Source organism: Homalodisca vitripennis, chromosome 5 (assembly GCF_021130785.1).
Source record: "Homalodisca vitripennis isolate AUS2020 chromosome 5, UT_GWSS_2.1, whole genome shotgun sequence".
Classification (NCBI taxonomy): Eukaryota; Metazoa; Arthropoda; class Insecta; order Hemiptera; family Cicadellidae; genus Homalodisca; species Homalodisca vitripennis.
Window position 1 is genome coordinate 101,186,104 of NC_060211.1, and position 14,382 is coordinate 101,200,485.

Below are 14,382 nucleotides of genomic sequence, written 5' to 3' on the forward strand. Positions count from 1 at the left end.
GCCAATGAACAAACAAAGGACATTACAATTTTGTACAAATATTAGATGTAACTCAGGTTGCAAATAATTCTTGGTGATAAGAGAATAATCGTCACATAAACATTTTTTTCCTATAAAGAAATAAACTTAGCATCCTGAAAATCGTGGCTGTTAAACGTGTTATACATATTTTCTGTAAACGAATAATTCCATTTCATTTTGTAATACAGTACACAGAAGTCTGACCAAAAACATGAATTTACAACAGTAAGGGCTCGAAAGTAACATGTTAAAATAAAATAATTTAAAGTTCAATAGAATTTCAAATTTAAACCTCTCTTTTTAAAAATTTATAAATTTTTGTTTATAATACCCAAAATTTTGCACTTTTTCTAACGCTCATTGTGCATAACTCATTTTTGTATTTCTTTATATGTTTTACCCTTGTGCGACAAATAATATGAGTTTAAAAATGGGCGGTATCTAACACATAAAACTAATTTGTACAAAAATCCCCGACTTTTAGAAATTGTCATTTACTGTATCGTACAATTGTGATGATTTATGACATTATAGGCCATGAAGACACATTATCTTCTTGTACTAAGCCATTTCCATCAGAACACTAGATTTGTACGTTTTGTGTCTCCAAGCGTGCGTACGTGTGTGGTCAATGCAAGGATAGAAAGACTTCTTACCTAATAAGGTTGATTTGCCCATCATTAGTAAACATCATTAGTAATTTATTTCAAATCTAGTTGAAAATTCCTAATCATATATATATATATATATATATATATATATATATATATATATATGATTAGTATATTGTAACTAACTCTTAAAGTATCATATCATTGGTTGACTGATGCGTTGAAATGAATATTGTATTTATAATATAATATATTATATTATTTTATTTTATAGAATATTATTAATATTGTTATTATAGAATAATATATTATATTATATGAATATATAATATGAATCTCTCTCACCCTGGATTGTCCATGCGATAGGCTGGGTTATACGCCATTACTTCATTACTAAATAAATACAATTTTTTTTAGTTTTGTTCTCATTGGTTTGGCACTATTAAAGTAGCTAGTTTTGCAATTAAGTTATTAAGATCCATTCATGCATGCGATCTAACTATAATTATAAACCATGAAACCGCTTACGTAAAGTATAATGTTTCTGTGTAAAATATTACGTCGAACTTTTTGCTAACTACAACGATTAGTTTTGAATCCCAGATAATAAAGATAGCGTTTTAACGAACTATGATATTTTTGCTTGCGAACTGTTGGCGCGAAACTCGTGTTTTCAAGAACAACTGGAGTAAGGTCAGAGCTAGAGGACACTGCCAGGAAACAGCGCCAGGAAGTCTGGACACGGTTTGTCCTGATCCATTGGTTACGCCTCCTTAAAATCCACCATCAAGGTCCTTTTTACCAATTACATTAACAGTTTAATTACTTTCCTCATCGAAAGTGTTCCATGCTACTGATGGTTTTTGCAACTTCGAGCAATGAGGAGAGAGGGGTGAGTAAAACAAGGAAGACAAGAACACGCAAGGGGTATCCAGGTATCGTAATGTCACTTAAAAAGTAATCATCAAATATGTTACTGTACACTTAGGAGTACTGTATATAAGTATGAGTAGCTTAACTGGATTCTCTGAGACTGCTTGCAAAATTTCAAGTATATGGCTACGTGTGTAACTTGTTAAAATGTCATACGAGTATACTCTCAAGGACGTAGCCAGCGAGGGGATCCAAGGGGTCCGACCCTCAAAAATTTTCAATTTTTTCAATTACTTTTTTAGTACGGTTATTATTATTTACCTAAATCAGTATTACTGACATGTACTACTGAAGGATCGTTCTGAACAAATAAATGGGTCAATAACTTGACGGGTAAATGAACAAAGTGGGGCTATAGTCTTTGTTCACTACGGGAAAATATGAGTTTTCTGGACCCTCTCCCAAAAAAAAGTTTTTTTCCTGCCTACTTTCTTGTATACTCTGTTAACAAATTTATTTACTCTGCGTTTTTCTCGTTGCCACCATGGTTTTACATAAGACCCATGTAATCTTTACTAACGCTCAACCAAATCCCATGGTATGACATGCACCATGATCAAACTCGATATTGTATATATAGAAATGAAGCGCCAAGAAAAATTTCAATTCTTTATAGAATGACTTATGTCATTCAACTGACTTATGTCAGTATTTTTTTTATATATCATGCGGATTATAGCTTTCAGAGGAATATTTAAGCACGTGTATTCAAAAATACATTTCATTATCACAATAGAATCTGATTGCAGTGACTTTAACTACAGCATCATTTATATATGTTAAATAACACCTCAGCACTCCTGCCCTGCTGATGTAGAAGTGAGAGTACCGAAGGTTTGCGGAGTTGAGTAACACCTATCAATATACAAAGTGACGTAACTTGCACGTCAGTGTGCACCATAAAACACAACCAGTATCGTATCTCAGCAGTGTCATGTATACAACTTACTACAGGGCAGTCCCACATAATCGGTTCTTCTACTTTCAGAATTATCTACACAGTATTGTGTAGGAGCCACATTTATTTATTTTGCCACAAATTAAATATTACGTTAAAACTCAAGTTTACTTTAAAATATTGGTTAAAAATTAGGGTAGGGTACGATAAACGGACCCGTTTTTTTATATCGAAGAATGTAATCATCAATACCTAATATTTGCATCTCAAATCCTAGACTATCAATCGATATAAATTATCTTTAGTTGTCAATAACAATCATATGTGTTAAATTAAAATATGGATCTAATATTTACAGTGATCAAACAAATTATTATAACCAAAGTTAGGAAAACTGAAGACGGCCATATTTGCTCCTTTCACAGTTACAGTTGTTTCTTTCGCACAAATTTCACATAATGGGTTTTTTTCCGCACGAGTCCAACATGTTGAAGTCATGAAAAACATGTTTTATCATCTTCCAAAGCAATGCCGTGTAGTTTTTTAAAATTGACTGTCATTTTTAATAAAAAAAATGTTACTTATATAAAATTGAAATATTACCTTACTTGTATTATTTTATACAGTTTACAGCTGCTGATATAGATTATTTAAGTTAATTGTTCAAAATAATTAATCAGTATCGATTGATTGTATCGATGGTTATGATTAAGTAATATCGTTTGCCAATTTCGATATAAAAAACGGGTCCGCTTATCGTACACTACCCAAAAATTTTGGCTTTAATAATTCTCCAATTGTATCCTAAAAACGCTCATTACTTCAGTAGAGACTCGTTACAAAAGACCTGATAATTTGCTGTAATAAGTGATCTGTTACGACTCATGAAACGATTATTTGCAATTTCAGCCTCCTTAAAATATTATATTTGTCTTTCCACCCATATGTTCGTCCATGCGGTACATTACTCATGATAGAAAAGGTACTAGGGACTTGGATCTTGACACATTGGTTTCTATTAGACCAAGGAAGTACTCTATTGATTGAACCTAGGTCAATTGTTGCATTGGTCGTATGGGTAGCATGATGACAACGAGGAAATCGCAGAATAATCAAAGTTGTAAACAAACTGATTAGAACCATTTGACATTTTATCGTGCTGTTATAGTAACACATGTGGTAAAATTAATTGTTATAAACATGTTTGAAGTGATATTAGTGGATTAGTTGGTAATAGTTTCGTAACAATCTGTAGAGTACTTTGATACTCCGTTGTATTGGTTAATTTTTTTGTATTACAACATAAACGGCATAATACAGTAAAAGACAAAATATATAATCGAAAGTTGTTAGACAGGTGTTACACAACTAAACTACTTTTACTGTGTCACTTGTTAAAATGTTATATAAGTATACTCAGTTTATTTACAAATTTATTTATTCTTTGATTTTATCGTTGCCATCATGGTTATCCATAATGACAACAGTGGACAGTGATGACAGTTGTATTTTAATGTTAGTAATGGACGCCGTTGTTTTCATAGTTATCCATAAGATTCAGCCAAATCCATGTAGTTCGATGTCATGTCATTGAGTGACATGACATCGAACTCGGCATTTTACACATATAAATGAAGCTGTATGAGAAATTTCAAATCTATAGGTAATAAGTTCGTTTTAGAAATATCAGACAGAAATAAAACTGTTCTAGGTCCTCAAGTAGGCTTTAAATTTTATATTACTATTAGACCGCCGTATAAACTTCGTTACAATACATAAGTGACAAATACTTGATCTACAATAACACATGCAAATCTGATTATCCTATTCCACCAGTCTGGAACCCGTCAAGGTCAAATGTGCTCGTCACATCAAAGAAGTTGTTACACAAGTGTTTTGTAGCTTTATACTTAAGATCTAACAATACTTTAAATCCACCTTTTCAGTGGCAAATGGCGTACAAGGTTGCGCTGTTCAAGCCAACTGTTTTGTTTGATTACCGAGCAAAGATATCCATCTTAATTGAGAGTTAAAAGCCAAGAAACTTGATCTGCATTTATTTCCAAGGACTGTGTGTGCGATTTCTACATGCTTCCACCTTTGTTAACTTTGGTCGGATAGCTAATCCATTCAAACTACTATCTAATCAGGTTCATATGATTCCTTCAGGAACCCCTCAAGCTCTCCCAAGTGTGCGATGCATGAATCCCAAAGTCTGTTTATAAGAAATTTCTAATTTGTGAATAGTTTGTTACTTGTCAGGTGCTGATTTATTCCTTAAAACTAATATAGGGGTTTTTATTTACATTAAATACTTTAATTTTTTTTAGTAGGGTGGTAGTAAAAAATAACATTAAATAAATAATAAAAAATATTAAAATATTGCACACATTAAAATACCTTATTCAAGTGATGTAGAATGTATCAGCTCTAAAACAGTGAAAAATGTTGGAAATTTCTAAATTTTTACCGTAGTTTGTTGATGTATGACCATAGCAACATGATGAAGTTGTGTGTAGCTTTCTTTAGTAATCCAGAAATTAAGTAGGAGATCATATAAACAGATAAGCAATGTGTACAGTTTGGAAGTTGTAAAGGTCCACAGTAGTCAATTCAGTCCCTTATAAGCGTGCGAGGTAACAATTTATGGGCGGCCTTATACAACATTCTCCTCACGAGTCCTCAGCGTGCACGGTAATTTTGAGTATTTTGTCACTTCAAAATAACATTTTATGTGCGGTTTCAGACACGTTTCACTCGCTCACCTTCGTGAGTACAACCGGTTGAAGGTCACAAACGGTTGGTGAGCGATAAATAACCCCGTACCGCCTCGTAATGTTATCGCCTTCTCGAGATTAGCACAGCCTCGCCTGCTGCTGCCCGTGAGCAAAAAGCGAGTTGTCCCGGGCGAAATGCGCGTTATGAAATAAAGAACAACAATAAGACAATGGACAAAGCTGAGGAGGAAAGGGGTTGAGCGGACCGCAAACGACGTGAATTACTTGAGAATATCTAGTGAAAGCGATTTTCGCGAGGTTATGTAAGAGCAATTATACGTGAATATACACTCTGACCATAGTCCTTACCTTATCGCAGCGTTGGCCACAGAGAACAGTGTACCGTGTCGTCTGCATCGCGTTACGTACAAGTTACTGTCAATTCTCTATTTCCTCCTTTGCTATCCATCACAAAAACATGCATTAATACGGTAAAATTGTTTTTCTATTACATGTTTTTAAATTGCACCATTGTTAATAATAACGTCATGCGTTATCAAGTGTTGTTCATAGTTGGAATAAGTACTTAGAATTTTAAAACAAGCCGTATACTCAATTCAATATACGGCTTGAAATTGAATCGGCCGTATACGTAATTTCAATTTCTTCCGATTAAAAATATTTTAATCATCATACTTAGTGAGGAGGTATCGTTGAATATAAATCGTTGGCCATCGTACTCTTTTTATTTGTAGTGTGAGCGTGAGCCTGTTATTAGAGGGGCTGGAAAATTTAATTTCTGTCTGTATGTTTTTCTTTTTGTACGATATCCCGAAAACAAATGTTGGTCTATAAATTTGAACTTTGGAAAGAAGATTTATTTTCTTTAGCTTTACTTTCGTAAGCATATAAAATTCGGAATTAGCCTGCCTTTTATTTTAATTTAGGTATTTGATAATTGATTGAGCATGTATCAAAATTTGTTTAATTTGACCTACAGGTTGTTAAATTCAAATGGAAACTCAAAATATTTTAACTATATATTTTATTTTAGCCACTTTCATCAAACTGACACTTTAAAACGTATTTTGACTATCCGTTTTTACAAGATAGACGTTTTAAGGAAAAAAATTAACTCTGTTAAAACAATAATACCCATAAGTCAAAATTAGCTAAGATTAATTTTGGATATCTCCAAGGATCAGTACTGGGTTCCGTTTTGTTTAAGTTCTACTGAAATAATCGACCGTCAACTGGTATCGATTTGCGCTGTTATGTATGCTGATGACATCTATGTTACACTTTTAAAAAATAGCAAGAATTAATAGAATATTGTTTTATTCCAGACATATCAATTGTTGAATAACATAAATTTGAATTATTTTTTATAAAAACTTTTCAATTTAATAAAATACAACCAAATTGTTCAGGTAATTGTGTATAAAACGTGCATTGAGTATCCGAGAGTATGTGTATGATGATATGCCGTGGCGATCCCATATGAAACGTTTTTACCTCTATCTTCATTTTACTTAAACTCTCCAAAATTAACCATGTCCATTTTACTAACAAAGTAAACATCTCTCAGCAATGTGTGCAATTCAAAATTCTGGAATTACATGTTTTTGAGAACTCCAAAATAAAACAAATATCTGAAAATCAGTGTGAAAAGAACAACTAAATAACCATCTTGTTATATTCAGTTGGGTGGTTCCTATTTTTTTTTTTTTTTTTTTTTTTTTTTTTTTAACTAACATATCTTGTAATACTTAGTAATGCTAAACCATCAACTGTGATTGTTGATTTGCACATTTATGATGTGATATAATTTATTACATTTAACTTTGTCATCACTTGTGTGATTATTTTCAGAGATAAAACAATTCGATTTGATTTTTGTAGGTGCTATGTAGTTATGTAAGACTGCAATTCACTACGTTTTGAACAGTATTATACATAGTTAACTGTAAATAATCTTGAAAATAACTAGACTGCTCCATTGTAAAAATGATTATGTGTATGCCTTTATTGTAATACAGGTGTTTGTGATACTAGTTGATTTTTATTCAGATGTTTTATAATACTGTATTCTATGGACTTTTGGATTCGAGGACTCTCACAACGAACGCTTGTAATAAATTTTCTCTGTTGTATTCAAGTTTATCGCCCGATGTATGTAACCGTGTACAATACCAAAGATTGTTGCATAACATGTTTTATTTATTTTTGATAAAAGACATTATTGTATAAACTTTGCCTTTAAATACCAGTGGACATTGCTTCCTCTATGACTCAATATACAATAGCGTGCACGGATGCCTGCGGACAGTTTCAGGCCGAATATTGTGGTCACTGATATCACTGCGAGGCGGGCAGGCGGCGGGCGCGGCAGCACGGCAGGATGTGTAATGTAATCCATACAGATAAGCCTGCCAGCCAGCAGGCCGTCAACTGTCCAACAGCGAGCCGTGTACTGTGTACTGTGTACTGGCTCCCCGTCTGTACTGTCTAACTCTCAATGAAGAAGCTCTACAAGCAGCTTTGTAGAGTTTAACAGTGACAGTGAAAAGTACGAATCCGAGAGAAGAAGAATTGTAAAGAGAAAGAATAAGTATTAAGAATTTTAATCATCATTTTAATACTCCTATGAAAAACGCCGATTACTTTTATTTTTAATTGGGCTGGTGAAAATAAAAATGAGAGCAGTTTATAGTGACCAAAACGTTTTTAGTAAAGTTAAATTTTTGTGGTAACAAACATTTGTTAATAACATTTATATTTTACAAAGTTATATTACGTTTTAAATCAAATTGCACAAAAAATAACAGGAAAGGGCAACACAATTATGTAATATGAAATTAATTCCAGAGTCGGTATTCTTCTGTAGCTTTATGTCAAGAAAGTTATATTTGTGATAGTTGAAGAAGAATCGTAGAAGATAATAAATAAATTTGGAAATAAAAATAGTTAGAACGATCTTTCAATTCGTTGTTCGAAGCGCAGTGTCCTCTGAAGGAGGCCAGGGTCTTCTTTTTACCTGAGTAGCTCTCAGTAGTTGTAGAGGAATATTGGATGAGGTTCTCCACTATCTTGCCAGAAGTGGGCGACGATATTCTCCAGAATATTTCGGACTAGACAATCTTCCGAAGGAGGCAAGGCCCTTTTTTAGCTGAGTAACTGTTCCCAGTAATTGTAAAGGCAGGGTTTGGGATGAAGTTCACCACTATTAGTCTACATTTGGCAACGATATTCTTCAGAATATTCCAGACTAGACAATCTTTCGACGGAGGCCAGAATCCTTTTTAGTTGAGTTTAGCGATGCACAGTGGGTGTAGAGGCAGTTGCATTTTCAATGAAGTGCCCCACTATCTTGCCGGCAGTGGGCGACTATATCATTCCAGACTAGACAATCTTCCGAAGGAGTCCAGTGTCATTTTTAGCTCAGTAGCTATTCGCAATGGTGGTAGGGGCACCACTTAGTTTAGTTCTCCACTATCTTGCCGAAGGAGGCCAGGATCCTTTTTAGTTGAGAAGCAATTTCCAGTGGTCGCATAGTACATACAGTACACTAGACTTGAATTCAATAAGGCCGAAAGTAGACACTTTTTGTCCGAAGTAGACATCTTAGTGCTACATATATACTCATATTTTCTTCATCGATACAAGGCAAACTCAACTATGGCACTAAAAATATTTTAGACTGGAAGTATACAAGAAAAGACTAGAAATAAACGCTTTTTTACAGAAATGGGTTTTTAAATCCTAAGTTTATATTTTCTTGATCGGGGCAGCAAGGCAAACTCCGCTGTGGCGTCGGTAACATAATTCATTCAAACCAGAACAACTATACGCGCATAACCTGACATAAGAGCCAGTCCCTCAACCTCTGATTGTCTTAACCATGAACACTGAAATAATATTTACCTGATGTACGCTTACTTACGTTTAATAAATATCATTGGGAATCATCATATTATTTTATAAGTGCTTTATCCCAGAAAGCTAAGGACTTGCGAAAATGTGTGCGAAAAAAGCGAGAAACAGCTTGTCTGAACATATTTATCTAATAAAGAAACTTATTAAATAACTCACCTTAAGTGAGACAGGGCAGTCGATTTTGAGATTAGGAAGTATTGGTAAAGCTTTAAGATAGCTTTCCTGGGTGTAAAAAATAGAGATTTTTTTATTCACTGCACGTGAAATTGAAAGCATTTAAAGTAGGAACTTTAGTCAATTTTGAAATTAGGCCTAAATAAAAACGGCTGACACAAAATGTGACATTTCTCCAGTAAGTTCATGAGCTTCAGGGAGTGAAAAGACCTTTATATAACATTTTCGTGCACGATTGTCAATGTAAGTACAACTGAAGATGAGACAGCCTGAGTCAGCACAAGTCAGGTGTCAGTTTCGTGGAACGGTGGCTGTTATGAGCGACTATTGTTGTAATGTAAGTAAACGACACCACCTCTGGTTCTAGCTTTCTCTTCCAAGCTAAAACTGACCCGAGGTGGCGGCCACCCGTCGCTCGCCGTGTCTGTAGAAGGCTACTAGCCATGGGCGTACCCATAAACAAGCTGGGGGAAGGGGCATGGCATGCTCCTTTAGGTGGTAACATTTCACAACAAATTAAAAAAAATATTTATGGTAATACCAATGATTTAACTCGTCAGACCATCATGATGCAAGGAAGATGTCTATTGATTTTAGGGCCAAAAGGCCAAAGGGCAGCCCGTCCGTATGTCCCCTGCAGTTGACCCCTCTTCCAATCGATAGTTACACTCATGTTACTGGCAATTTCAACCACAGGCATAATATGATTTGTGGAATACCCATTCTTCTGTCCAGAAGGTTCATATTTTGTAAAATTTTGGTAGGAAAATGCTTTAACTTTCACTCAGGATTGAAAAACTGTCAATTTTAAATTTCATATCTGTCACTGAGGGCAAAATAAGACATTTAGTAATATTTGAAATACAGAACCCACTAACATTCTCTTATCTTATTACTCTGACGTACGACAACTTGTGAATGTAGATGTCAATGCACCGTTATCTACACTAACATTCCTGCCTTGACAATCTCTCTGTTCCATTTTAAGGCTGTAACTGATAAAACAAACACAGATACGAGTATAATGCGTAATAAGAACCAATGTGGAACAGATTGTTTTACATAGGATAACTATATAAAGGGTATTGAATAAATTAAGGAGGGTTACATTAAAATAAAGCCATATAAATCGGCTGTTGAATGTTTGCTCTAGAACTGTTTACATCTTAAACAATTAATTAACATTTTCTTAATTTAAATTTAAATTAATAACTTGAGATACATGTAGTTTACCATAATGTCTAAAAGGAATATCATGTATGTTGAACATATTCTTTATAATGTGAAAAGATCTATTAACTTTAACGCTTTTAGTTTTTTTTTTTTTTTTTTTTAAGTAACAATAATATCACAAATATTATACTCGTATTATGCACGATGTCAGAAATCAGAAATCATTTTTGTATTAATTTGTTTGCCATTATTTATAACTACGGTCAATGGTACGAGAAGAAATAATTTCAGAGCTCCTAGAAGAGCAGGATAATCAATGTAACTAATGGGCCTAGTGGACTAGTCCTCGTAGTCTCGTATGGTTCCCATCTGTTTTGTTGAGTACCAGCGCGGACACCCAGCGGGAGCCGCGCCTATTTTTACCCTCCTGGACAGAAATATGAACAAATATGCAATAGTTACACGTGCCATTCGTGCCTTCTTATCCTGTAACATCGACACTACAACAATTAACTATCTGCCTACAACTAGTGTAACTAACAAATTATACATAAATATCACCTGGAGTGTTGGCGATTGTCGTGTCGTCGGGTGATGTGTTGTTTGTTGGACAGTTTGTTTTACTACACATATTTCAATACTAAGTCCTATTTTGTTTTATTTCTTACACAAATTATGAATAGAATTGTTTAATTCATCGGATGCTCGTAGTATTGCTTAGGAGTGAATTTCTGTACATTTTGAGCGTTTCAGCTCCGAGTTACCTAAACGAAAACCACCTTAAATTCATAAAAACTCATAGCGATTTATGAGCTATATCCTAAAAATAAAATAATAATAATAACCTAAAATATTATATACCAGTTGTAATATAATTTTAAATTGAAATATTTATTTATTAATCTGATTAAATTAAATGTAGCTCATAACGAACAATAAATTTCAAATATCAAACTAGCAATGCACGTACTCTTCTAATCTGCAATGTACTTCTTATCTACAACGGGTTTAAAAATTTAGAAATTATAAAAAAATTCTTATGGGACCATTTTATTTTTAAATGGAAAAATTTCGTTTTACACAAAACTTATGAATTCTTCTTTGGATTAGATTAGATCTTTGAAATGAAATCACATATTTATTATTTTGTTTTACAATAAGGATACCTTTTGTATATTATAAACTAAGATCGCAACAGCAAAATATCGTTGCTCTGGAGCTGGGCCATCTCAAAAGGCGGCTGCTACAGGAACAAAGTCGTTCAATTAAACAATACAACCCCATAGACTTTGAGAAGTAATCAAGTGTGTTTTGTAAATAGCCACTATCATTTAATGGGTACGAGATAAACAGCGCCAAAGCACACAACGAAACATAACATCCGCTGTTGGGTTTGGTCTAGACGTCAGTAAAATCTACACTTTAGATTACAGTCGCGTCTATTTTGTCACGTAAAACCAGTAAATATTGAATCACATACAAAATAAGTTGTTCTACGCCATAGTTATTCCACAACTGTGGAAAAATTGTCAATTACTTCAATCCTCTAAATTTTCAATGCGATTTATAAATTATTGTACACAACTTGTGCAAATTAAGTAAGACCCACCTTGATTTAAGGCCCATACGAACAATGTTAAATTTGAGAAAACCTTAACGACTCTTAGTTTGAAGTTTGTTTTTGTTGATGGAAGGATTGTGAAGGAAACAGAGGTTTTCCGGTCATTTGGTTCAGTGGAAAAAATCAGTAACACTACGCTTTGAGATCTATAATCCGATCTCTTCCTCAGGTGAATAATTAATCTAACTAACTACAATCTGGTTAAAATAAACAAATCATACCAGAGCTTTCTGACACGCATAAGTCAGGAATAACAACAAACATGTCTGTCAACTCCCTGCACACTAACTCTAAAACATGCAGTTAATAAAAACAAAACCCAACACTAATTATTAAAACTGCACTACAGAATACAGGTTACAATAGGTCTGCACGACCTAATTTTCAGTTATAGAATCATGGAATATACCTCACTTTAAAAATGATTAATACACTTTGAAGTTCCTTCGATATTTTTATTTGCTTTCAGACAATAATATCAAACTGTTTGGTACTTCATCGTTTAAAAAGAATACCTTTTGTAATAAAAACTAAAACTCGTTTGGTTGCGTATTTAACATATGTTAAAAATAAGACAATTTCTGTAATTTCTTAACATAATGTTGTAAAAGTTGACTTTTAATTTCAGAGAACACGTTATTTAATTTAAAATTTTTCGCTACAAGAGCATTGATGCAATACAAACGCCTACGTATTTTAAACTTTTTCGCTACAAGAGCATTGATGCAATACAAACGCCTACGTCCATCGAAATTGGCTAATAAGGTGTTTGGAAATTTAGTCTGAAAAATTGGTCTGCTTCTTCAGTTCTTTTTTAAAATCAAGTTCGGTTGCGTATTTAACATATGTTAAAAATAAGACATTTTCTATAATTTCTTAACGTGATGTAAAAGTTAACTTTTAATTTCAGAGAACACGTTATTTAATTTTAAACTTTTTCGCTACAAGAGCATTGATGCAATACAAACGCCTACGTCCATCGAAATTGGCTAATAAGGTGTTTGGAAACTAGTCTGAAAAATTGGTCTGCTTCTTCAGTTCTTTTTTAAAATCAAGTTCGGTTGCGTATTTAACATATGTTAAAAATAAGACATTTTCTATAATTTCCTTAACGTGATGTAAAAGTTAACTTTTAATTTCAGAGAACACGTTATTTAATTTTAAAACTTTTTCGCTACAAGAGCATTGATGCAATACAAACGCCTACGTCCATCGAAATTGGCTAATAAGGTGTTTGGAAATTTAGTCTGAAAAATTGGTCTGCTTCTTCAGTTCTTTTTTAAAATCAAGTTTGAGGTATAGTCCGCTAATTTCAATTTTTAATTTGAATCCCATATAAAACCGGGCAATATGTTATGTCCCATGTGATATGTCTACACATGCTTATGTATTTCAATAAGTCGAATTAAACTTTTAGTCAAAATTGTAGGAAACTTTTTCTGAAAACTAACATTGAAAGGTTTGTTCGTCATACTAGGAAATTAATTCTAATATGCAATGAAGTGCTTACTTTTAAAGTACTGTACTTAAATTTACATCAGAGATGTGTGTATTTAGTTTGTAATAGGAGAAAGCGAAAGGCACCTTGCCTGTCAGTTCGGTACAAGGTCATAAGACACAGCCAGTTGCACAAAGGTCTTCTACCTGTTCTCTCTATACAGGTAAGAATGGCATTTAGTTGTGTGTACAACAACATGTAAATGTCTAAACCCATTCATGTTAGGAACTAAACCTTCAAGAAACGAAAACTGTTAAGAATATGATAACATAATGCAGAGAGCATAAGTCTAAATGTTAGGCTGCCGCATGTCTCTAAAAATTTAATTCCTTTATTTCCAACTGAAATTTTTCAATAAAACCAAAGACGGATAAGTGAACTAAACGGAGAACCAGTCTGATAGTGCTGGACTCAAGAGAGAAGCAAAATATTGCTCCGTGTTATCACTGCGAATTATCTGGCCACTGATTAAACTCTTCTTACTGGTTTATAGGTAGGTTTTGTAGGCCACACTTAAGAGAAACTTCCACATACAATAATTGTGGTACACAATTCCGTTCCAAGTATGCGCCCCTTTAAAGCTTTAATATTTCACAGCTCCGTTATTTATGGGCCTAGAGAAAAACTAAAAAGTGTTCTGGAGTGCTTATAACGTTTACTAAACGTTTTTACCTATAAAGGTATTCAAGACATCGATTGGATGTCAACCCCATAATAAACATTTGCGCTGTCTCAAAATCTACCTACTTCGTCTGGCTGAGCTGGAAGAACTATTTACAATAAATATACAAAAACATACA

The 14,382-nt window shown here is 33.6% G+C and overlaps 1 protein-coding gene across 1 annotated transcript in view; it reads left to right on the plus strand.

Moving 5' to 3' along the window:
- The window catches only part of LOC124362567 (rho GTPase-activating protein 20-like), a 316,435-nt gene that overhangs the window by 15,338 nt on the left and 286,715 nt on the right, over positions 1 to 14,382 (plus strand). The window lies entirely within an intron of this gene.